This window comes from Leuciscus leuciscus (genome assembly GCF_965113295.1).
Source record: "Leuciscus leuciscus genome assembly, chromosome: 24".
Lineage (NCBI taxonomy): Eukaryota > Metazoa > Chordata > Actinopteri > Cypriniformes > Leuciscidae > Leuciscus > Leuciscus leuciscus.
In genome coordinates, this window is record NC_138723.1 from 20,938,581 (window position 1) to 20,964,383 (window position 25,803).

General features: G+C 36.7%; 1 protein-coding gene across 2 annotated transcripts in view; it reads left to right on the forward strand.

Annotated features, from left to right (window-relative positions):
* ppm1e (protein phosphatase, Mg2+/Mn2+ dependent, 1E) overlaps nt 1-25,803 on the forward strand; it is a 56,228-nt gene that overhangs the window by 1,418 nt on the left and 29,007 nt on the right. The gene's annotated exons all lie outside the window — the stretch shown is intronic.

The following is a 25,803-nucleotide window of genomic DNA, read 5'->3' on the forward strand; positions in this document are numbered from 1 at the left end:
ATATGTCTACAGGTGCGTCAATAATTTGAATAGTAATAATTATCGTTATATTGTCAGATTTTAATATTTAATAATAGATACTAATTGATATTATAACAATGATTGCAATTACAGATTAAGGAAAAATATGACAACTGTGAAAGTCATCCTGATGGGAAAATACTTATTTTGTTATGTGTTTCGTTCACAGTGCAATGCAAGCAGATATTGGTATACCATTTTTCTGATTAGGCTACACCCTCCGTTCTCCAGTGACCCCCTTTACTCGTGTCTTTAATCCTCTGATGTGGTACGAGCACTTGTATTTCTCCATATTTTGAGTTGACGTTACCATTTTCTTTTCGATCAGTTGTTAACGATATGTTTTCATCTGAGATGATCGCATGCTTATCAGTTTGTAATCTGAGTAAGCATACAGCATCCCGCATCCGTGTCGCCAGTATCAAGCGCTGGACGGGGTTCGTCGGTCGACGAGATAACTTAGCATGACTGGTTTTGACCCCATGCATGTTTCATGCAACACGGTTACCTTTTTTCTTTCAAGATTTCGGCAGTTGTGTGTGCCATCGCCATATGCCGAGGCACACCTGTCTACATCTTCATGTACATTCAAACGTGAACAGCTTAGTGTAAACGAAGTGTAGCGAGCATTGGGATATCGCGGTGTTTTGAATTCTGGGCGAGATCTGTGGGAAGGGGTTACGTTTGATAAACTACGTCATTGGCTTGCTATAAATAGCCCATTCAAACCCAGCAGAACCTTTATGAGCATGAAATAGACCTACTCATACACATCTAATGGATCTGGTGATAAATGGGTGCGCAAATGCCCATATAGTTGCACATTTCCTGAGTCAGGTGTTTTCAACTGTGCTACATTGATTTATTTTTAGTTTCACGTTTCATATAGGCTATCTGCATCCATTTTGTGGCTATAATGGAGTATATTATTTTACATATACATAGGTCCTTTTTTGTCTTGTGATTACTATATGATTTCAGGGCCATAAATTACCATCACAGACATTGATTATAATTAGAACATTTTGAATATTATTTGACATTGATTCTATGAATATTCTAAGAAATATTAGACATTGATTATAAGATGAATTTTCTGAATATTATTTGAAAATGATTCTAAGAATATTCTGAGAATTACAAGAAATTGATTATGATTTGAATAGTCTAAATGTTGTTAGACATTGATTATAATGTGAGTATCTTGAATTTTAATGGACATTGGTTATAATCTGAATATTATTAGAGATTGATTAAAATCTTTATATTATTATGAACTGATTATTATGTAAATAATATGAATATCACTCGACAATGATTCTTAATATTATTAGACACCACTTATAATATGTGTGTTCTTAGACATGGATTATAATGTGACTATTCAGATTAGTGGTCAATCAATGTGGAATTTTCTATGAGTGATTCATAAAATTTGACCTTTGGACACTTGAATCTTGATTGTTTTGTTTCATCCTTGAATGCATTTGCTCAAATCATATTTTACCCAACCTCTACACATCTACAGACCTTTTCATTTTGATCTAAACTGCGTCCAACAAAGAGGTTATTGGTTTTTGTGTTTGAATTTCATTCAAATGTCAGCAGCAGGTTGCCATGGCCTGCTGTGGAGAATCCCTTTTGCTCGCGCACAAACAAACACACAAATACAGTTTTTTGGCAAATCACACAGAGCTGTTTCCACATTCAGATTTTTGCAGTGCTCAATGCACCGATGTCTGTTTGGATACTCAGATGTTAATGTTTATTTTAGGTTACTGACCCTGACTAATATCTGATCCTCAGGAGAGAGTTATATGGTCAGTTTGCCTGAGGTTGATGGGTATTTACCGTTTTTCTGACAGGGAGCTAAGTTGAATGACCTTAACCTGACATAGATTGATTAAACCATTTGCCACTGGAATGCATAATTATTTTGTATAGTCAGAGCGGTGTATATGCATTAATTTCAAATCTAAACATGAATTTAGATCCCTAAATAATGCATCCTCTTCCATTTAGCTACATCAGTTTATCCTAGCTCTAAACGAAGGCTTGCTCGCTCGCCTCGCATACTTCAGGACTGAAGCTTCTGCTTCCTGTGTGGTGATTCAGCTGAACGTATGATTATTTTGTCGCTGGGTTGAAGATCTAATAATAGTCCTGAGAGAAAAGTGGAGATCCCCTTTGTTCTTTTCCCTCTAGAGTGCGGGTACAGGGTGGCTGTGTGTGTATGTGTAAAAAGGAGAAGAAGAAGAGAAGCAAAAAAATGGGAGGGGGAGGTCGGTGACGGCACAGTGAATAAGCTTCGTTGCAAATACAGAGCTCCAATGATGGTGGCAACCCACCAGTGGCGTGACATGTCTGACTGGGGAAGAATGCAGGGTATCATTTAATAAGAGCCAATCAATAGAGAAACAGTGACTCAGCACAGCAGACCTCTACACATAAGTATTTTATTGCGGCATCTTTTATATTAATATAGCGTACTCCGCTGGTGGGGTCCTCAATGCATGACGACAGAAAGGGTTTAGCTTGTGCTTTTACTTTTCTTTTTGAAGGTCCAGTATTGTAATATAGTCTTCCTCAACTGGTTTTGCTTTAGCACCCAGATTTTATGCTGTACATAATGTAGGCAGGTTATTTTATTTATTTATTTATTTATTTATTTATTCATTTTTCCTTGCAACTGTTCCATTTTGGTATTCTAATTGACATGAATGTCAGAATTGTATTTCATTTAATAATTTTTTTTTCTTACAACTAGTTGCTCCATGCTTTTATAAAAAAAAAATTCTTTAAATTTTTTTACATATTATTATTATTATTATTATTATTTTTAAATGCATGTTGGCATGGTTTCTTAGTGACATGAATTTTTTCTAAAATATTATAGAGTTTGATTGGCTGCACATACTTTACCATCAACAACTAATTTGAGAATATTAAAATATTGTATTATTAAAAAAAAAAAAATTACAATCATTTTGATATTCTAAATGTATAATTATATGGTTAGTTGCATTTTATTATTACATTTTGGATAGTTTTTCCTTTTGTTTTGTGACAATCCTTGTGACCCACCCTCATATCTGAATGGTGAAATTCATGATGCTAGTATTGTAAGTATAATAAAGCGTTTTTATTCCGCAGTATGTCAGTGATCTCTCTCTCTAAATTCAAAATCAAGTCGAACAGGAATACCCATTCTATTTTAGTTGACAGTAAACCTTCGATGATGTTATCCAGCACAGTCTGGTTTAGTTGTTGTTCTCTGATAAATGGGGATGTGAGGCGAATGTGTGGCTAAAAATGGAGGTTGGGAGGGAGGTTGTTTCCTCCTCCTGTGGTGAGCAGGCCCTCCAAGCCCATGGGGAGTCCTGATAGACACTAATGGATAGAGGAACGCTCTCCTAAAGCTCATTAAACCCCCGTCTCTCGCAGCTGTAAACCACACACATACAGAGGTACACAAAACTCACACATACACGTGTGCCCACGCACAAAAGATGTGCAACACATCAACACGCACAGAGCCCAAGGGAGCGCCTATGGTAATGAAAAAAAGGCACACTACACAACACAACTGTGTCATGATAGAATCAATGATGGAGGAAATATCTGTTGCAGAGGGAAGGATTTGCATGTTGTGGCATCATATGCAGCGTTCACTCATCTGTGATGGCAGGAGTTTCCCTTTATGTCGAGTGAAGATCAGGTTTAGGGTTCTTTTGTGAGGATTTATTGTCAAATATTTAAGAGAATGGAAGGTTTAAAATTCAAAAATGTAATCACATTGTATTTTTTAAGGATATACACACAAATGTGATCATAAACCACATTATAAAATGGGATTATCTAGTTTCTATAATGGAAAAATATTACAAATGTGTAGCACATTTGTGTTGAGTACTCATTTTTGGTCCCTTTAAACTGCTGTCCTCTCATGGATTCTTCATTATCAGTGTTTGATCAGCATCACAGATGATCCGTCCTCTGATGTCTGATCATGACAACATTGATCCGATAATTAAGCAAAACAAATAGATGTGTCAGCAGCGCATTGTTTCCATTAGAGCAGACAATGTATCTGTGGCCAGGTGTTGTCTAGATGAAAGGATGCTATTTTTCATCTGGGTCAGTGTGGCCACGGGCACCCTTGGCTTGGCATTAGAGTATTGGTTTCTCTTCAGGCACACACTGACAGCAGCTGTGCTTCAGATGATCAGCGTAGCCCGTTCACCCAACCCCCTACCACTCCGATCACATACAGACTTTCTTTTGTAGAGCTATAATCAGATTTAGATTTATTTCAGGCTCAAAACCTCTATTCTATTAACTAGTCTATTGTGTGCTGTCTAAAAAAAAAGTACAAATAAAGTAATACAATTCTGTAAATTATATATTTTATTTAATTTTTTATTGATGTATTATTAGAACTGTCAATCCATTTACAATTTTAATCAAAATACTTGCACGATATGCTGGGATGCACAATATATTGGTTATCAAGAACAATTTATATATAGCCTAGTATATAAAATTTATATAAAACATCGGGTTTTTTATTTATTTTTATTTATCTGTATCAACTGATATTTAATTGTTCATGCTCATTTCCCCTATTTTTACATTGATATAAAAAAAATTGCCATCTAACACTCACTTAAAGTTAATATTTAAAATGCTAATGATCTGCTAACATTGTAAAATGAAGTCTTAAATTGTTGTGATGCCTAAATTCAGTTGTTGCATTTAAATTATTGATTTAATTTAATTTAATAATAGACAAAATAGAATTGAGTTGTAATATTGGGCACTGATAATTCAGCCATAGCTTGAAAATAATTACTTGCTTATTGGTATCAGCCAGAATTTTAATAAAGGTGCATCACTAATTAGTATTTTGTGGGAAAAGCCGCCAAATAAATTAATAATTGTGATCTTTTTTTCAAAAACCTCTGTCAGGTTTAAAGTAGTTAAGAAACAAAATGGTTGCACACTTTTTGATCAGTAATGCAAGAATGCAAGTTAAACGCATTCGGCAAGCAACGTAGAGTACCTTACTTGTCCTTTGCAAGCTCTGAAGTGCTCAGAATACCATCAGATCCTTGCAACGTTTTAAACCCCTGTGGCTCTCCTATTGCCTGTAATTGAATTTCATTTTCTGAGTAATAGCTTGCAGCTGAAACCACAAAACACAGTGAAGAATATTTGATCAATAAATCAATCCAGCTCATTGCCTCCCCTAGGCTTCTAGGACTGTGTGTTCATCTCCACTGTGATCAGACCTGACACTTAAGAGAAGCGAGTGTGGCTCCCCTCAGCTTGTTTTCATTTCAGCTGACGGCAGAATGAACTAGCCTCCGCTTCGACAGTCTATATGGACAAATTTAGAACTGCACTGGGACAAACAAGGATGACAGCAGTGGCCAAGAAGAGAGAGAGGGAGAGAGCTGCTCCTCAAGGATTCACAAGTCATTACTTATAAACCACCATTGGCATCCATAGCCGTTATTTGCACTTCCATGAAGGATGTTTTCTGGGCCAGATATTAATTAGGACTCGGCTTAAGGTCTTCTCTCTTTTTCGGTTTTCCCTAAATGTGCCTCTTGGGAGGTCAGGAGAGGATAAGAGAGAGCCTAAGACCAGATTGTCTTGTCTTTTTGTCACTGTTCAGAGATCAGGGTGCTTCATCTCAAAGGGAATTGAAGTATTCGATTAATTCATTTGCATATTATGTAATTCATTTTGTTTAAATAGTTTTGTGTGCATACAATTGTAAGCTTAAGGCCTTTTGAGCGCAAAATATACCATTGACTTTAGCATGAAATGGTGTTTACGCTACATTTTACTTATGTATTTTTGTGTCGTGAAATATCCAGCGAAGGTTTGACAAATAAGAGGGTTTCGTCACAAATTATGTCAGCTGAAAAGGAAAGATATTTCAGATGTGGGGTAAGGTATGACATTTATATATTTATTTTTTTATCTGGAATAATGCGCACAGATGAAACATATTTTTGTAGGCCAAAACCAAGAAACGAGTTAGCATTTTAGCACTTCCTGATCCATCGTACTGCAAGTCAAGTCAAGTCAAGTCAAGTCAAGTCAAGTTTATTTGTATAGCGCTTTTCACAATACAGATTGCATCAAAGCAGCTTCACAGTATTAAATTAAAATAATACAACAAAGTTTGTTTCAAGAGGAATTTATTGATTGATAAAATTAAATTAAATATCCCCAAAATATCCCCAACTGAGCAAGCCAAAGGCAACAGTGGCAAGGAACCGAAAAACTCCATCAAGTGACCTAATGGTGTCCTAAAACTCCATCAGGTGACCTAATGGAGAAAAAAAAACCTTGGGAGAACCCAGGCTCAGTCGGGGGCCAGTTCTCCTCTGGCATTGGATAGAGGCCGGATTGTAGTTTGAACTGTAGGATTATATGAATGCCTGGCTGAAGAGATGCGACTTTAATCTAGTTTTAAACTGGGAGAGCGAGTCTGAGCAACGAACAGTATCAGGAAGACTATTCCAGAGTTTTGGAGCCAAATGTGAAAATGCTCTCCCTCCTTTGGTGGTTCTGGATATCCTAGGTATGACCAAAAGCCTTGAATTTAGTGATCTTAAAGAGCGCGATGGATTATAGGGTGATAGAAGATCCGTTAAATAGACTGGAGCTAAGCCGTTTAGGGCTTTATAAGTCAGTAGCAATACCTTGTAATTAATACGGAACTTTATAGGTAACCAATGCAGTGATGATAAAATCGGTGTTATATGATCATATTTTCTTGATCTCGTAAGAACTCTAGCGGCGGCATTTTGGACTAACTGTAGCTTGTTTATTGAGGATGCAGGACAACCAGCTAATAAAGCATTACAGTAATCCAGTCTCGAGGTCATGAATGCATGAACTAACTTTTCTGCATCAGAAACTGATAGCATATTACGTAGCTTAGCAATGTTTCTAAGGTGGAAAAAGGCTGTTTTTGTAACATATGAAATATGATTTTCAAAAGACAGGTTGCAATCGAGTATAACACCCAGGTCTTTTACTGTAGAGGATAAAGTAACAGGACATCCTATGATGTTAAAGTTGTATTGTGCGAGGTTTTGTGGGCGGTTTTTTGAACCGATAAGTATTACCTCTGTCTTGTCTGGATTTAATAAAAGAAAATTACGCGTCATCCAATCTTTTATATCTTTAACACACTCTGTCAATTTGGAAACTGCAGTCAATGTTTTTTTGTTTTTTGGGGGATTTTGGTTAAAAGCCTGAAATAAGGTCTGTGGTGACTGATTAAAACAAGCTCATGATATTTTCACATTTTATTCCACAACATAAAACACACCAGTAATACCCCACTCGTGATTTTTTGAAAAATGTGGTTGCTTACAAGTTGCTGCAGACGTTGTCGGGAACATTAAACGCCATCACACCGAACAGTTAACTCTTATACGCATCTACGTTGTGTTTATAATTGTGTTCTTACAAACTATTCTAACTTTCAGGCTATACCCATACACAAAAGAAATATATTTGAAATATATTTTTGGAATATATGCAAATATTTGATATTGGCCCAATAAATATATTTTAGTTCAATATATGTAAATATATTTTCATATATGTTTACATATATGTTCATATATGTTTTTTTAACTTTTGCAAATTGTTTCATTTGAAATTTAAAAAGTTAACATTTTCACAAACAACACATTTTCAGTTTATTTTTTTAGATAGACCACTTCATCTGTGGATAGTGCTCTACCACTTCCCCCAGCCACATTTTTCCTACTGGTCGGGGATCGAACCGGCAACCCTTCAGTTACAAGCCCGAAGCCCGAAGCCCTAACCAGTAGGCCACGGCCCTTTACTGACTTTATTGGTCTAACATGACAATTTTATGTAGGAAAGAACACACAGAATGCAGAGTTTTTTCCCCTATTTTTACAGAATTGATTACAGTTATTTAATAGTGTGTGTATGCAGTGTTAGACTCTGAGTTATATCTATTGTTTAAGTGTACTTCACTGTTATACTTGCATCATAAATATTGTGCATATTTTCAATATTTAAATGACTTCAGGAAAGGTGTCAATAAAACAACAATAAATCTAATAATTGCACTTAGTGTAAAGCAACTATCTTACATTGCAGTCATTTAAATGTAAGTACAGTATTTATTATAGCTGTGTGTCATAATACAGTAGTGAAATATGGTAGCCTACTGTTGTATATAGGGGAAAAGGTAGAGGAATTACTATGATCAAAATTCATTTTCGACCCTTCTTTAGCAAGCTAAACATTTTATGACCATATATTTTGTCATATATTTTACATTACATGTTATAAATGTAAATATATTTCACACTTAACATCATATATTTTTGTTATATTTCAGAATATATTTCAAAATGATAAATATAAGTGAACAACAATACAAATATATTGTATTTGGAATATGTGCCACATAAATTTTTGACACTTTAAAATATATTTCAATATATTTCTTTTGTGTATGGGTATATATCTTTTTTTTTATCATATTTTTAATAAAGACTAAGTCTGCATCTGAAAACTTGTGCAGCTGACTTGTTGCCTCGCTGCCCTATCAGGCAATGACTTTGCAGGCAGCATTAGCGAACAAAGGTACCTCACGAAACTGATTTCGGACAGACATTTGAGGCAATGTAACAGTTTTCACCAAAGATCGTTAAAACCAAGCAAATATTTAATTACCACAATAGTAATTTCTCGCTAGAACGTCAAAAGACATGACATCAAAAGTGGAAAACGTTGGTCAAAAACGTACATTTACACAAACTGACCACCAACCGCATCTTTATTTTTTAGCTCGACTGTCACAGAATGGAAAGCACAGGATTCTGGGATATTAAAGGGAGTGAAGGATACATCTATGCTGCCTCCAAAAATCTTTAAGGCATCTATGGAGACAGGAAGTTAAGCTAACTTTGGATTCGGACGTTGCTTGATGCCTTCCTACTCTGGAATGCTAAAAGAGTCGTCGAAATCTTGGTGGTGTGGTGGTACCGTTGAAGTCGTGCGACCGTGGGGTGTAGTTCGTTCATAGCCTAAGGTTAGCTTTTTATTCCCTGCCGATTTTATTTAGGCTTCAAAATTCATAAAAGTTGTGTTCATTTGTGAAAATTATCTTTATGGACAAAATGTGTACACTGTAAAAAGTGAACAGTTGGATCAACTTAAAAAAATTACTTCAATTGGTAACACCTAAAGAAATTAAGTTTTCTCAACTTAAATGATCACATGATAATTTAAGTTGAGAAAACTTAATTTCTTTAGGTGTTACCAATTGAAGTAATTTTTTTAAGTTGATCCAACTGTTCACTTTTTACAGTGATGTGTCATCAACTTTTGTTGATCACAGAGCTTATCTTTTGCGACAATCAAAAGTCTATGAAAAAATCCTATTAGTTTTTTTTTTGTTTTTTTTGAGGAAACCAGTGTGATTCTAACTTCCGGGTTGGCCTACAAAAATACATCATCACTGCAGCGCTCTATAAGGTCAGGCATATGTTTGAAGAAAGGTAATAAGATCCATTTTGGTTTCATATTGACTTAAAGTGCATGTCATTTCAGATCTGCCACTGAAATGTCTTTCCGGATCGGGGTCAGTGTAATGCGCTATAATACTTGTGTTTTCTTGGATTTTCTCGTCAACAAGCCATCACAAACAAAAAAAAGCACCTGCGCCATGTTACGTAAACCTTGGACCACAAAAACACAAGCATTCAAAGCGTTGTGCAACATTCTCATCACCGTAGAGCTGCCAGCAGTGTCTCCCTCACAGGTCCTCCAAGGTTGTATATTCCTGCCTGTATTTCATTTGTTTAAAAGAGGTCCATCACCTCCTCTCTAACTGCTGGCTGGCTAATTGAATGGAAATATGATTGATTCCCCGCTTCTCTGCAGTTGCAGAGCAATTAAGCTGAGTGGGTTGGACGGGGGCTGGTTTTCCTTCTGTTTGGTGCTGGCGCGCTCAGGTGCACCGTGCAGTTCGCTGTACTTTCAAAAGGCAAAGTTCACCCTTTAAGAAGTGTGTTTGAAATGCCAAAGCTTTGAAACCCTTAATCAGGAATGGCATTTGGAAAAATCACTGTGTTGTTGTTATGTTCTTTCCAATAATTTTGCATTTTAAGTTGTTATATACTGTAGTACATTTAGAGATGTGCAATGGTAAACTAGCTGTCTGACAACTGACTAGCTGTTTGGTGGCATATTGATCTTTCCTGTCACTTACATATGGTTTGATACTCTCAGAAATGTCTAAAGATGGATGATGTATATCAGCAACTTATATACATATTATCTTATTTATTCATTTTAAATGTCTTGCTGCTATTGACCAATATAGAATATTTAATTGGTTCTGCCATTTTGCCATCATATAGCACTAAAGGTACGCTATGTAACTTTTGTCCCTCTTGCGGTTAAAAAACATGTATTTTGTGGATGAACATTGTTTTTGGTTGTGCTTCAGCTCTGCGTGACTGCAGATGAATGTAGTTATCCTACTTCTCATAAAACATTCACAGGTTGAAAGGATCTATTTATAGACATGGTACTTCCAACACACTGCTACAAAAACCATATTGAAATGACTCTCCATAATAGATGTTTTACAATGACCTCTGTTAGAAAGCTTCATATAGCAATTTATCTGTTCAATAAAATACTTTGCTCACATGTTGAGTCTTAAAAATGTCATCTCCACCTCGCTTTTACAACATTTCAAATTATTGTGCTGATAGACGACATCACGATGGAGAGCCACCATCGTGATGCCAAAATTTATCGATTACCATAAAATATAATATTACTGTATTCCTGATGTAATATTATATATACATATATTATACTATTTATACATTTTAGGGATGGATGATATATCAGCACAATTAAAAAAATAAAAAGTTTAATTATTGGCTCAAATTGGACATTTACCATAGCCTGAAAATCCAGACCTAAATCTAAAAGATTAATGGTCTGGTGTCGGTCAATGAAAATCGGCCAGCTCGAGGGGCGGCACCAAGCATGCATTTGAAAATCTCACAGCACGCAATTGGATAACACTACGACCAATCACAAAAAAAAAAAAACCCATACGCTTAGCTACCAGCGGAGCTAACTGGTAGATTAGACTCTTCTGCAAAAACACCCTTCTTGCAAAGGAACGATTCGAGCGCCGTCTTCTGTTCCTCTTTTGGGAAAAAGCCAAGTCTAACTCGTTCATTGTAGCGGCCAAAGCCGTTTCAAACAACTGCTATTCATCCATAGGCATCTCTTTAATGTTTACTGATGACTTCGACGTCAGAGCGCTGTCGTCATCTGTTCAGCTCGCCTCTGGCCCGCCTATATCAGATAACCTGATGTGATTGGTGCAGCTCAGATCGAGGGGCATATTTAATGAGCTCCATTGCTCGACACCAGAGTAACTCGCTGAGCAAATTCAACTTGTGCTCTCGCGAGAACTCTGGTTTACCAGGGTACATTTTCCAGTCAGTATTTTAGATATTTAAAATGTTTACTCCTATTATTAAAATTCAGATAATTTATCTTTAAAGGGTTACTTCACCGTTTTTTCATATTAAACTATGTTATTCCCTTAACTAAGACGAGTTGATGCATACCTCTCTCGTCTCAGTGCGTGCACTAAATCGCTGTCTTGCGGCGAAACTTTGTTAGCACTTAGCTTAGTCCAGTTCATTCAATATGGGCCAAGCAGAGAAGCTACCAAACACCTCCACGTTTTCCCTATTTAAATACAGTTACTCGCGTAGTGTAACTCGACCTAGAACGGTGACACAAAACAAAACATTGCGCTTTTCTAAGCGTGTAAAATGGATCACTATATTGTATGGCGGAATACCATAGCAAGTGCTTGGAAGCACTTCAACTTCGGCGCAGTAATATCTTCACTAGAGGGAGCGGGGGCCGGTGAGAGGATTTTTCACGAGTGAAGGTATTACTGCGCCGAAGTCGAAGTGCTTACAAGCACTTGCTATGGTATTCCGCCATACAATATAGTGATCCATTTTACACGCTTAGAAAAGCGCAACGTTTTGTTTTGTGTCACCGTCCTAGGTCGAGTTACACTAAGCGAGTAACTGTATTTAAATAGGGAAAACGTGGAGGTGTTTGGTAGCTTCTCTGCTTGGCCCATATTGAATGAACTGGACTAAGCTAAGTGCTAACAAAGTTTCGCTGCAAGACAGAGCGATTTAGTGCACGCACTGAGACGAGAGAGGTATGTATCAACTCGTTTTAGTTAAGGGAATAACATAGTTTAATATGAAAAAACGGTGAAGTATCCCTTTAATCTTCCATTCTCATTATACTGTTGTAATGCCTAAATTCTTCTACAAACTATTTAAGTTTTTAGTTTTTTTGCACCTCGTCATGAGCCGTTTTTAAGACGGCTTTCAAAAACGTGCCTCGAGACCCCTGAATTCTGTTTAATTTTGTTGCCCTCTGTCTAGTTGTTTTTACTTGTACATATATATCAAGTCAACCCAATTTAACATGGATTCCTTAAGCCTGACTAGTCATCTAGTCATTCAGGGAACCTATTGACATATAATTTCATTCGTTTCTCATGCCCAAAGCCAGATTTTGATCTTTACCCTTCAGTTGGTTCCTCTCGCCTCTCTCTCTCTCTCATCCACTTTTTCATTCTTCCTGTCTATATTGTGCTGACCAGTCCAATGAGCAGGGCTCTCCTGGGATGGAAAACTACTTGCTGTGGTAATCCCTTAATCATCAGGCTGTGCTGGGATTACTAAGGGCTGTCCCAGCACTGCAGCTCTTGCCCTTCCACCAGTGCTGATGGACCAGTGCAGTGGCCTTCTCGACATCACAGGGTCCCCTCAGGTTCTGCAATAAAGGGCTTCGTTTATTCAGCCTGTCAGAAGAGACACTGTTCATTTAACACTCTGAGATCTACAGGGTCTGGATTTCCCATTGCAATATCGTTGAGGTCAGAAGTGGTAGAGTCATGCACACAACGTCGTCCAGATTAGTGCTAGTCATTAGCAGGTACTTCTCTATAGAATGAGCCACTCAAGGCTGTGCGTTACAGTGATTTTAGAGTGTGAGTTAGAGAACGTGCAGAGGATTCAACTCAGGACAAATGAAGAATATGATATAATTGATATGTAATTCATTTGATAATTAGAAAACGTAGCAACACACACACACAAAAAATGAATCGAACTAACAGAATTAGCTAGATTTATTTTCAGTACGATTTATTTTCTGTATTTTTTCCTCTGATTTATTTTATTTCCTTTTGTTTTCTAAAATAGAAAGCCCGAAGGCCTCTTTTGAGAGCTTTTAGTATTATTTCATTCTTATTTTAGTATTATATATAGTATTTAATAATATTTTGAATTAGATTACATTTTTTTTATATTCAATTTTAATTTTCATTTGTTTTAGTAATTTAGTAATTGAGTTTTAATTTTGTTGAGGTTTCTTTTGCTTTTGGTTTTTAATAGTTTAAAATTCAACTTTTTTTTCCCAGTTAGTTCCCAAGGTAATATTTGTAATTTTCATTTAAGTTTTTTAAGTTTTTAAGTTCTAATCTTATATTTTACTTTGGTTTATATTTTAATTAACACATTTTTTTTAGGTATTTCTTTTTTTAAAAGATTTTTTTATAGTTTTAGTTCTAGTTTAGTTGAATAACAATACTTTAAGTTACCTTATGTTCCTTTTAATGAAATAATTATGTATTATGAAAATTCTGTGACTTTGAAGATATTTTGAAGTATAATTTGTGGTTTTGCTTAATCTATAACTTAAGTAAAAAATGTGTTGAGTTTGTTTTGTGCTGAGATGCAGTCTTAAAATTGCTTTTTTAAAAGCATCTTTTGTTAAGCAGAATGCCCAAAACTGTTGGCACATTTAATCTCTCTTAATCCTGACACTTGACGTCTCCAATCTGGCTCTGAAAAATTAGTTTCTCTCTTCTTCTCTTTTCCGTCCTGCCTTTTTCCTCTTTTGCCTTCTCTTCTCTCCTGTAGTTGCAATTTTCCCTCCGGCTGTTTTACTTCAGGTTTTGTCCAGACCTGCAAACACTTGATGTTACTGAACTTTAAGTTTAGTTTTATGGCAGTATTAATGCAGCATCTTTTTGTTGCAACATGTTCACATCAAATCTATAAATATAATTTTTATTACGAAACTAGATCAATTATTCAGTTCTCCAAATGTCAAATAATTCAGTCGTGTTTTCGAACATTTGGTGCAAAATGTTTTTTTATGCATCTGTGCTTTTTAGTTGGATCAGAGGTTTATGGTTTTGCTGGCTAGCATAGTCCCTGACCTCTTTGGTGTGAACCTTGTGGCTGAGGAGATCTGGATGAAATGCACCTGTTGTCCTGCAATGCTCAGTGTAAATGGTGGTGAGTTGCTATAAGTTAAACCTCATTTTGATTCAGTCTGACTCTGAATATGGATCATCGCCCTGAGAAAAGTGTTCTGGTTTCATTTGGCAACCTCAGAAGGTGACCTTGTAGAGGACAGGGAAAGTGGACTAGCTGGAGTGGATGACCCAATACAGTGTGCTGGTGTGTGTGTGTGTGTGTGTGTGTGTGTGTGTGTGTATGTGTATACTCTCCCTTGATCATTACTTTCTACCTATAGTCCCTGGGCTGTGGAACTGGGGCTGTGTGGAGGCAGAGTAGTAAAGTGACCTACATTACACTGCTTCCCTGGATCTGGAGCTCTTCAGCTCACAGACACACCGTATTCATGTTGACTGTATCACAATGTTTTATGGTTGACATCATGTTTACAGTGCAATTTGATACATGCACTCCTTAAATGGATAGTTCACCCAAAAATTAAGATTCATTTTCTTCTGTGGAAGAAAATATTTTGAAGAACTAAACAGTTTTGGTTACCATTGACTTCCATTGTATGGACTAAAAGCCTCATATTGAATCCAAGAAATAGCATTACAGTATTGATAATATTTATGTTATTGTTGTTGTCATAAATGCTAGAATACAAGTAGGCCATCCTAATATTTAACTTTTTCCATTTTAGGGCAGACTAGCTTGAAAAAAATTAAAATTATATTTTTGCCATGTGAATTTAAAAAACCCACAATGCACATAAAGCCTTGATTATATACACCACTGTTAAAAATGGTTGGGATCATTAAGATTTTTTATTTGTGAAAGTCTCTTATGCTCATCAAGGCTGCATTTATTTGATCAAAAATACAGCAAAAAAATATATAATTATTCCAAATAAAAACAAACTCTTTTCTATTTTTAAAGGGGTGGTTGATTATGATTTCACTTTTCTAACATTAGTTAGTGTGTAATGTTGCTGTACTTTGAGCATAAACAACATCTGCAAAGTTACGACGCTCAAAGTTCAAAGCAAAGGGAGATATTTACTTTTAAAGAAATCGTTTTTAAGGACTACAACAAACGGCTGGTAAGGACTACACAACATTCCTCCCGGGTTAGTGACATCACTAACCCTAAAATTTACATAAACCCCACCCCCACGATTTATAGATTATCAAGATAAATTCATCAACTAACCATTCAGAAATGTTGTCTACATGTTGTCACTTCTTCTTGAGTCTCTCCATCTTTGTCTGACTCCGGTTTGAACATAAAAGGCTAAAAGTTTTTGAAATTTTCAGTGCCTGTCTATGTGAGGTAATCGAAGCTGCTAAGAACGAGCTGTCGAAGCTCTGCGCTCTGTGCCGGGAGCAGCAGCTCATTTGCATTTAAAGGGACGGCCTTTTGCTCACCCTTAAAAAGTGAAAATTTTAACATGCTATATAAGAATTTGAATATCTGTGGGGGGTTTTGAGCTAAAACTTCACATACACATTCTGGGGACATCAGAGATTTATTTTACATCTGGTGAAAAGGGCATTATACCACCCTTTTAAAATGTAAATTATTCCTGTGATGGAAAAGCTGAATTTTCAACAGCCATTCCTTCAGTCTTCAGTGTCACATGATCATTCAGAAATCATTCTAATATGCTGATTTTCTGCTCTGAAAATATTTCTTATTCTTTTCAGTGTTGAAATCGGTTGTGCTGCTTAATATTTTTGCGGAAACCGTGATCCGTTTTTTTTTTTTTCAGGATTCTTTGATGGAACAAAGGAACAGCATTTATTTGAAATGGAATTTTTTTGTAACCTAATAACTTTACTGTCACTTTTAATAAATCTAAAGTGTCGTAATAATCTAATGTGTGCTGAATGATATTAATCATTGGTATTAATACAATGGTATTAATTTATTTTCTTTAAAATAATTTTGTAACTTTTTATTTTTATTTTTACGGAGTGTACATTTTCACCCCTATATGGTAGTGTTAGCACTGGTGTATTTGCCTATCACACTTCTACCCTTAAAAAATTGTCATTGTTTGTATTTCACAGCATTTCTATATTATCTTTGGATTTCCATATATTATTATTTGGATTCCAAATTAAAAGTTTGATATAAACTGGATTAGATCAAATAACCATGATCCAGGCGTAGTTACCAACAGAAGCTTCTGACAGAAAGATAGAGAGATAGGGTCAAGTAGAGTTGACCTAGGACCTGGATCCTAGTTTCAATTCAAGGCTACTTCTTCATCCAGTGTTAGTCCTCTGGATGAAACAGCATCTTCAAAATGCAACCAGAACATTATTCCAGTTGTACCTTTTCCAGTTGTACCTTTCCCCTGATTCTTGTTGTAACATTGCTGCTGTGGAAGTCATCTATTGCAGTTTTGGGTCATGACATTGACTTGTTCCAGTTAAGTGAATGTCAAGACCCCTGAGTGACATATTTCAGTTTCCAGTGGCTGAAGTTAGAGCACATTTGCAGCTTACATGTCCATGGCTCTACTTGTCCAGCAGTCTTTAGAAAGCTAATCCAATCTACAGTCTGGTTATGTAACTCTATCACATCAGTATGTTGCCATATTGTGTGTATACTGCATGCTATATTCATATTGCTCTAAGATGGTCTTCATATAGTTATTGCATCAGGATGATGTACGCAAATGCAACAATAAGCAAAATGTTGTAAAAATGTAGAGACGGTTCAGGTTAAACTCCTCCTTGGTCAGAAAGTTTTGACTCTCCAGGGGCTCAAATCATATTTTGGTGTCCCTGATAGCTCACTGAACATATGCAGCTTGATACATATATTATTTATTACATATTTTTATCCGTAAAAAAAAAAAAAAATGAAAATGAGCAAATGACCAGTTATGTGTCAAGATATTGATTTCTGTCCAGGTATGGGTCACTTATGTTTGTTGCATTTTATGGCATTGCATGGCATTTCTGTCATATTTTACATTCTTTTGTCTGTGGAACACAAAAGAAGATATTTTGGATTTTTAGGGTTATGGTTAGGTTTTTGTCCATACAGTGAAAGTCATTGAGGTCCATCTTTGTTTTTGTTTCACAGAAGAAAGAACAACTTGATGACAGACATTTAATTTTTGGGTGACCTAGCCAGGTAAACTCTGCATTCTCTATGATGGAAGAAATTCAAAAAATAAAAGTTTAACTTCACATCTGGGTCAGGACGTGATAGGATTTTGTGGACATCATGATCCAGTTCTGGCCCATCAAACCCACTTTAGTCGAACAGCTTAGTGTCTGCAGTTTGGCGTACTATGACAGCGGCTCCTGCCACCACCGAGAAAATCTGCATTATTGACGCCACTGGCATCTACATATTTAACACACTGGCCCCGCTATTGACTTTCCAGGCTAGCGCTCCGCTTGCACACAATGCCAAGCGCCCCCGCCCCCCTGCCGCCCCTCGCCACCCCCTCAGACTAGAATGCCCCCCTGCACCGTTTCAAGATTCATTGCACTGGAACAGCAGATTCATTTCAGTCCAGGCTTTTGTATTGCGGTATGTGTGTGTGTGTTTCAGGGTCTCAGCTTGTCACCACGAAGCCCAGCCACAGATCAAATTCTGAACCAAAATGTTGGACTTTCATCACTGTTGCATCATGGACAATGCATGGACAATAAGTCCAAAGAGAATTATACCAAAAAACCATTTGCATTTGGTTTTACTGCAAGAATATATTTTTATAATTATTCAAATAACTAAAAGTTTGTGGTTGGTATGAATTTTTTTTAATGTTTTTGAAATAAGTCTCTTATGCTCACCAAGGCAGCATTTTATTTAATCAAAAATACAGTAAAAACTGTAATATTATGAAATATAATAATATTATATAATGTTTTTACATTTTAATATATTTTAAAATGTAATTTATTCCTGTGATGGCAAAGAAAAATTTTCAGCATCATTATTTCAATCACCAGAAATCAATCTCATATGCTGATTTGGTGCTCAAAATTGTGAAAAATTTGTTTTTTGAAACAATTTGCTTAATACTTTTGTTGAAACCAGGATACTTTTTTCTAGTTTCTTTGATGAATGAAAAAGTTTAAAGAACAGCATTTATTTGAAAAATCTTTTGAAATATGTCTTTACTGTGACATTTGATCAATTTAATACGTCCTTGCTGAATAAAAGTATTACTTTTGAAATATGAAATCAGCAGGCCAAGGCTCCAGAATTCTTCACTGACTGTTTTAGTCATAACAACTTTCTGTTGAAAGCTTTCACAACAAAGTTGTTTTCCCCTTTTGTCATGACCTTTGTCCTCCATACCGTTTCTCCAGCCTTTCCTGCTCAGTTCTTGATATCGTCGTGACCTTCACGACCAGGAAAAACACTGAGGCGGAAAACCACGTTAGTGCTATTTTGAATCGCACACCTGCGTTATTCTTTACCCTGCGTGTTGTACATAGTGAGTAAGACGTTTTAGACACTGGGAGAGAGATGAGGTACCGTAACTTTCACAACACTGACAAGGAGAAAGCACACAGTGACAGCGTGGCCCTCTCCGAGTCGCAGGGAGCTATTAGCTGACTGAAGATAGTGTGCTGCGTCGGTCCGCCTCTGCAGTGGCCTTCAGCTGTCAGCGCTGGGAGAGTGGACCGCGTGAGGGCTGAGTCATAATAAGCAATGTGCTGATGAGCAGAGCCGCCCCAAAGATCCACGACTAGCCACAGTGTTCCAGTCAAGTGCCTGGATGTACCCCGCTCTCTCTCTCTCTCTCTCTCTCCGCTAAAGCTCTGACTCATCAGTGAATAATCTGGACCACCGTGGGGCTTAGATTCTGACTCATCTCTCTAAATCAGGGTTTTGGGGGGGCTTCTTAGAGTGGGATAACTATAGAGGAAAGCCTAGGATTTGGAAGAGGAAATGGAATGCAGTCTCTTGTCCATGTTGCCTGCAATCGTGACCTTGTTGGGATCTGTGTTTACCACAGGATAGACTTTGCATGTGTTCATTAGCCTTTTGTCCATAGATACATGACTGTGCAGGTTTTTCCCCTAAGATGATCTCGCTGCTCAAAACAACAGATCTGCCAGCTGGTGGATTACATAATCCAGTCTTTGGTCTTAAGGCCACTTATGTCGCTCTCTGACGACGCTTAGCCTGGCTAATTTGACTTGCTTCACAAAAATGAAAGCAAAATATCTTCTAAAAAATGTTGAGGTTTCTTTTGTTGCTTTATATTTGATTTGGTATTTATATCTTATATTAAACTTGTGAATAGAAATGTAGTTCACAAGCTCTATTGAGCACTTTTATGATGCATTTATTGAGTTTTTTAAGCATGGCTGCCCCAGTCTCTCTTCAATTCCAATGTACTGAAAAAAGTGGTCAGGATTTTCATAAAAAAATAAGCTTTTGTGTTCCATGGAAGGAAGTCATGCAAAAAACCTTTGGAATGAAATGAGAGTAAATGATTCATTTTCGGGTGAACTGTTTCTTTAAACAAGTGGGACAGTTTGTCAGAGTGTTCCTATCAGAGTAAAGCCAATTTGTCAATCTTCTCTGTTTACAAGGACAGGTATCAGTGCCAGAAACCCTGTCTGTGCAGGGCAATATTATGCATGCTGAGCACACACACACACACACACTAACACAGACTCTTCCTGTGGCATCAGCAGCAATCGTTGCCGTTTCGACCAGTCAGCTCCCCTCTTCTCCACCTGGGAAGAAGGAATACATCAGCGACAAGAATGATGCGCTCTCCTGTGTGTGTGTGTGTGTGTGTGTGTGTACTTGCAAGGGAGAGGGAAGAAATAATAGGATAAATGGTTAACTCAGGATATCCCCACTCAAAACAAACATCAAAACACTCGAAATCCCATCATGCACCATGGCGTAAAGCACCAACTCGATCAACTTAAATTTTCTGAAAGAAATGTAGTTAATTTAGAAGCAGGCTGCGGTATGGCTTAGTTCAGTGAACCAAATCCACAACCTTATCATTGATTTACCTGAAATTCAGGGTGAGGTCAAAATGCCCTGTATACTAAAGAGGAACTGCCTGTTCCAAGTTGATCAATTTCATTTTGCAAAGTGCCATTGAGCAAACTGCAAAGTCAACTCTGAACTGAGCAACTACCACACAGTGCCTCTCAATAATTGTCTCCAGTGATTAGTAATTAGTAAGTCCTGAGGGTAGACTCTCAAGAAAATAATTGCATATTTGATTTGGGCTAAAATATAACATGCACGTTAATTGAACCTTATAATATGGGTTTACGGCACTTAAGATGCATTACGCTTGAAGTGCACATCTGATTTTATACCGATGACAAATATATTTGTTGTACATATTTATATTATGAAATAAAATATGCTTAGGTTCTCTCTCTCCTATATATATAACAATAGTTATATAATAATATAATAACAAAAATTATAATTTTATAATTGTTTATATATATATATATAAACACATTATGCATTTAGCCAAAATTAAATTAGATATATAAAGATTCATTAATAAATTAGTAAAGATTTGAAACATATTTTGTAATATATTTTGGCATTTTAAGGTTTAAATGGAATATATTTCCGGTTTGAAAAATATATTTCCTTAAACGGCCCAGTTTTATATACTATAGATAAATTTGAAATATATTTTTAAATATATATATTTTTTGTGATATGGGAACTGACTATGGTTTGAAACACAGCTAAAATATATTCATCATACATGGCTGTGCAAATGTATTTTTACAGGTTCAGCTGAGTGAACTGTTTTAATCACCTCTGCATTCCAGAGATCTGAACACACCCAAACAATGACATTATCTGGAACAAGAGCAGTCTTGTAGACAGTGTTTGTGTAGATCTTTGTGTAATACTTTCTAGGTTGATACCCTCAAAGGTTGTTTTACCTGATCAGCCCAGCATGACAACAGTGGCTCAAAAAATTGTGTTATTTTGTGGTGGAAAAATCTGTTTGTCCAACCAATGGCAGACAGGGTATGCGTTCGAGGCTAGTGGAGCAGAACTTTAAGTACATAAGTACTAACAGGGCATGATGATTATTTTGCCCCGATCATGGCAGTGTCTGTGCTTTCATTTGTGGACGGGAGACTCTAATTTGATCGCCTTATAGATCAGTGACGATGAACCCAGGGCATTGCTGAGCATCTCGCTTCCAAAGTCATGGCCTTGTGTGCACTCGTGATGTCTCTTTGCGTAACTCTTAATCAGCAGAGGCGTGTTGGGTAATAATCTCCATGCCGCTGATTAATTCCTTCTTGGGGACTTCCGAAATTAACAATCGCGCCGGAAGCGCCGGCTGCTTCCCGAGACATCCCGGACTCTTTGTCTGTCTATAGCCAAATACAGCTGGAAAATAGTGCAAATGGTAATCTCTGGATTATGGTGTTAATCCCGGGTTGGAAGACAATAGGGCGAGAGGTTCTGTTTGTGTCCTGAAATGAGGCTGGCTGGCTGTCCTGCAGGTTCTAAGGCATCTTTTTTTCATTGTAAGGGAGCAATGTCAAATCCTGCGATAGCAAGCATTAGATTTCCCGATTTTTAGGGAAATAAGATTTTATGTCTAAGATAGCACATAATTCTTTTGGGAATTCAAACCAAAGATATCAAGCCTTTCTGGTAAGATTTATTCATGAAGCTGCCCTGGTATCTGGATTTAAGGTTAATTAACTGGCAGATTAATAACAAAGATGTTTGTGTTCTTTCAAGTGTCAAAGAAAATTCACTTGGTTTACCTCAAGAACTGAGCATCGCCATCGCCATGGAGACAACCTTGGTCCAAGCAGCATGATTGGCTTGGGCGGAACAAGAAGTAACCAAGTCTGTTCCATTGTCCTATACGGCACGCTCTCAGTGCCGTATAAGTGCACTTAAAGGTGTAGAGTCTCTCCAAGTGCCCTGGTTTCTCTTGAAAAATTGCTCTTGTCAACCTCTCAAGTTATTCTGACCAAATATTACAGGTGAAGGACGAAGAAGCTCATCAGGGGGAGCTCTCAATAATAAGAAACACAGTGAATCCAGGCTTTTGTCCGGCTATTTATGCCTCTGTGCTTATACATTGTTCATGTTTTTTTGACTGGCAGCCATTTTCTGTGAGTTTTAATCCCTTTTAAGATCAAACTATTATAAATATGGCATAAAACAATAAATTACACCATTGTAGTTGACGTATAGCTTCCATTACACAATATTAGTTTTAGTTGGCATCTTTAACATCTGTGTGGTATGGAAACACTACTGTGAGGGTCCGCAAATGTCTGCAGAGAATTGTGAAGACTGCTGAGAAGATCATCAGGACTCCACTGCCTTCTCTGCTGGCCATCTACCATCTCAGAGTCCACAGGAGAGCTGCCTCCATCATTAAGGACCCTACCCACCCCCAACATGGACTGTTCACTCTTCTACCCTCGGGACGGAGGTATAGCAGTGTGAAATGCAGGACTTTTAGATTTAGGAACTCGTTCTACCCCTCAACTATCAGACTCTTAAACAGGTAGCCAGTGGACACAGATTAGTCTCATCTATCTCATAGAATAGTTGGACCAATTGTTGCATCAATTGCACATCTGTTAATGTTATTGCTGCTATTATCATTTAGCTGCACTCAAATTGCACTTTAATGTATTATTGTTTTGCACATAGTCAATATTGCACATTTGCATACATAGATGTACAATATTTTAATATTTTATACAGTCTCTTATTTCTACAGCATTTTTATTTTGTTTGTGTGTGTTTTGTTTTTGTTTTTACATACTTTGCACTTGTCTTGGCATTCACTGTGAACAACAAAGAATTTCATTGTACAGGGAAACTTGTTTTGACAATATAAGGCTAGCATTTATACAATAAATGCTTTGACCTTTGACCTTGACCTAACTCTCTCTAATTAAAACAAAAGAAGCCTAAAATAGTTTATGAAGTTTGCTAAGGATGGGTGGAATCATTTTTCGATGAATATGGAAAACTGGATGTTGTGGAATATAAATTTGGAAGTTATTAGAGGGGGGAGAAAAAAGTTTTGGTCAGAAGGTAGGACTGTGCGTCGGTGTCACTACAGCCTAAATTACCGTCCTCTTTGGCTCAACTAGGTCATCTGCTCTCAAATAGACTTGCACACTTCATTTCGTATAGCCCACATCGCTCACCTTATTTATCCTTCAGATTTTCAAGCATCTACATGCTGCCAGCCTGAGACCTAATTTGTCTGCTATGGACCGAAACCTTTGAATTATGATTAACATCAACATGAATTTTGAATGGAGAGAGAGACAACTTTGTTTTTGTTTTTCCATTTCTGTCACCTGATGGAGTTTAGGTTCCTTTCCACTGTCGCCTCTGGCTTGCTTAGTTGGGGACACTTAATATTCGCAATTTGACTTTACTGACACAATTGGATGAGAACTGATGACATCACTGTTTTTAGCTGAATTGAACTCATTTCATATTGATGATCTTTACACAGTTATTGAACAAAACTGGATCGACTAATTTCAGCTGAACAATGACACTTTTGTCTTTTTAGAGCTGCTTTAAAGCATAATTGAACTCTTTGCATTATTGAATCATTATTTTCCTCTATATCCCTCTAAAGCTGTTTTAAAACAATCTATTGTATAAAGCGCTATATAAATAAAGATGACTTGACTATAATAATATATATATACACACACTTATTTATATTAAATTACATTTTTATAATTATGTACAAAATTGTATTATAATTATTTAAATATATTTTCATAATTTTCTATTTATATATTACTATAAATAATATGTTTTAATTTATGTATGAAATCATTGAACATTGCTTTTCCATACACTATAATCTATAATTAATGAAATACAAGGAATTTGAAAAAAATTCATAAATATTGATATTTAAAATGTTGAATGGTCATCTATTATTTACAAATCAACCAAATATCACTTCTAGGAAAGGTGTATTACCAAGTGAAAGTTCAAACCCTGCTTTCCATAATCCAAAAAGAGATTTGTTTGGCAAATGCATTGTGGGGAAAAACAAATATTCCAGAGGGAGCTTATGACTCAAAAAGTGTCCGGTAATATCCGACCTCACTGGTTGCGCTAAACAGAACTACGTGATTGAGAGCTGTGTGTTAAACAGTGGCTCTATTACATGATGACACTTTGTCAAATATGTGTTTATTCAGGCCCCATTAACATCCTGGGTAGATACGCACATTCAAAGATCTTTAATAACCACAGTACACGCTCTGCCTAGTAGCACCTAGCAACAGATTGGACTCGGTATATGGTGTTATAACTCGAATTGGCTAACCAGTTTATGTTTTGTATTGCTTGCTTATGGTTGATTTAGGGTGTGATGAAACTGACCACAGTATCATTTCAACTGCATTATGGCAATGTACAATCAACATGATGATTGTGGACATGCATTCAGTACTGAGCAATGACCTTAACAGACCTGTAATAAAACTACTGGAGAGGATGGAATTAGGTTAGCTAGAGGATGCATATATTTCACACTTATTTGTTGTTCATGTTTTATGGTTTTATGATTAGGATGCCATTAAGATTATGCAACTTTATATAGGCTGCTTTTAGAATTCCTAGAAGATCCCCATTAGGAAATCCATGCTATGTTTTTTTTTTATCAAGCATTATCAATCAGTACTGTGTAAAAATGATCTGTGAGGTCATTTCATATTTTCTGTTTCAGACAGCTGGTTTCTTTAGCTCTAATCTCCTTTACGTTTCTACATTTCTGTTGCCCCATATTTCTAATTCATCAGCCTGTTGATTTTTTTCAATGATAGCGATTTTCGTTCTGTTTTTATTTTTCACATGCTTGCAGGATGTCCAGGCATAATTTTTGATTCTCTCAGGGGTGTTCAATCCCCTCGCTAGGTGTCAAGGTGGGGGAGGTGTGTGTCGTATTATGTCAGAGCCTGGAGCCTCTAATGGCAACCGTCCAGCCCGGGTTTCAGGCCACTGTGTTCTTGCCCCTTTGGAGATTCGGACATAGAGCCGCCTTGCCAGGGAGAGATGATGCCCAGATGGCATGGCGATAACGTCTGTGAAGAGTTTGGAGGGCTGATGGCCTAGATTCCAACACAAGTGCACTCGAATCTGTTCAGTCCTGTGGTCCAATTAACACTGGAGATCAAGAACACTAGGGCAACATTTCTCTATAGACAATAATTGTCAAATTATAGGGGTGTGCTTAAATTCATAACTAAGAATTAGAGTCAAGAATTAGACTTTTTTTTGCACCGTTTTTGTAAAAAAAAAAAAAAAAAGGGCATGAATGTTTAATCAAATTATACAGTTTGTTGAGAAGTGTGCTTTTACTATTTTCAAAAGGTAATTT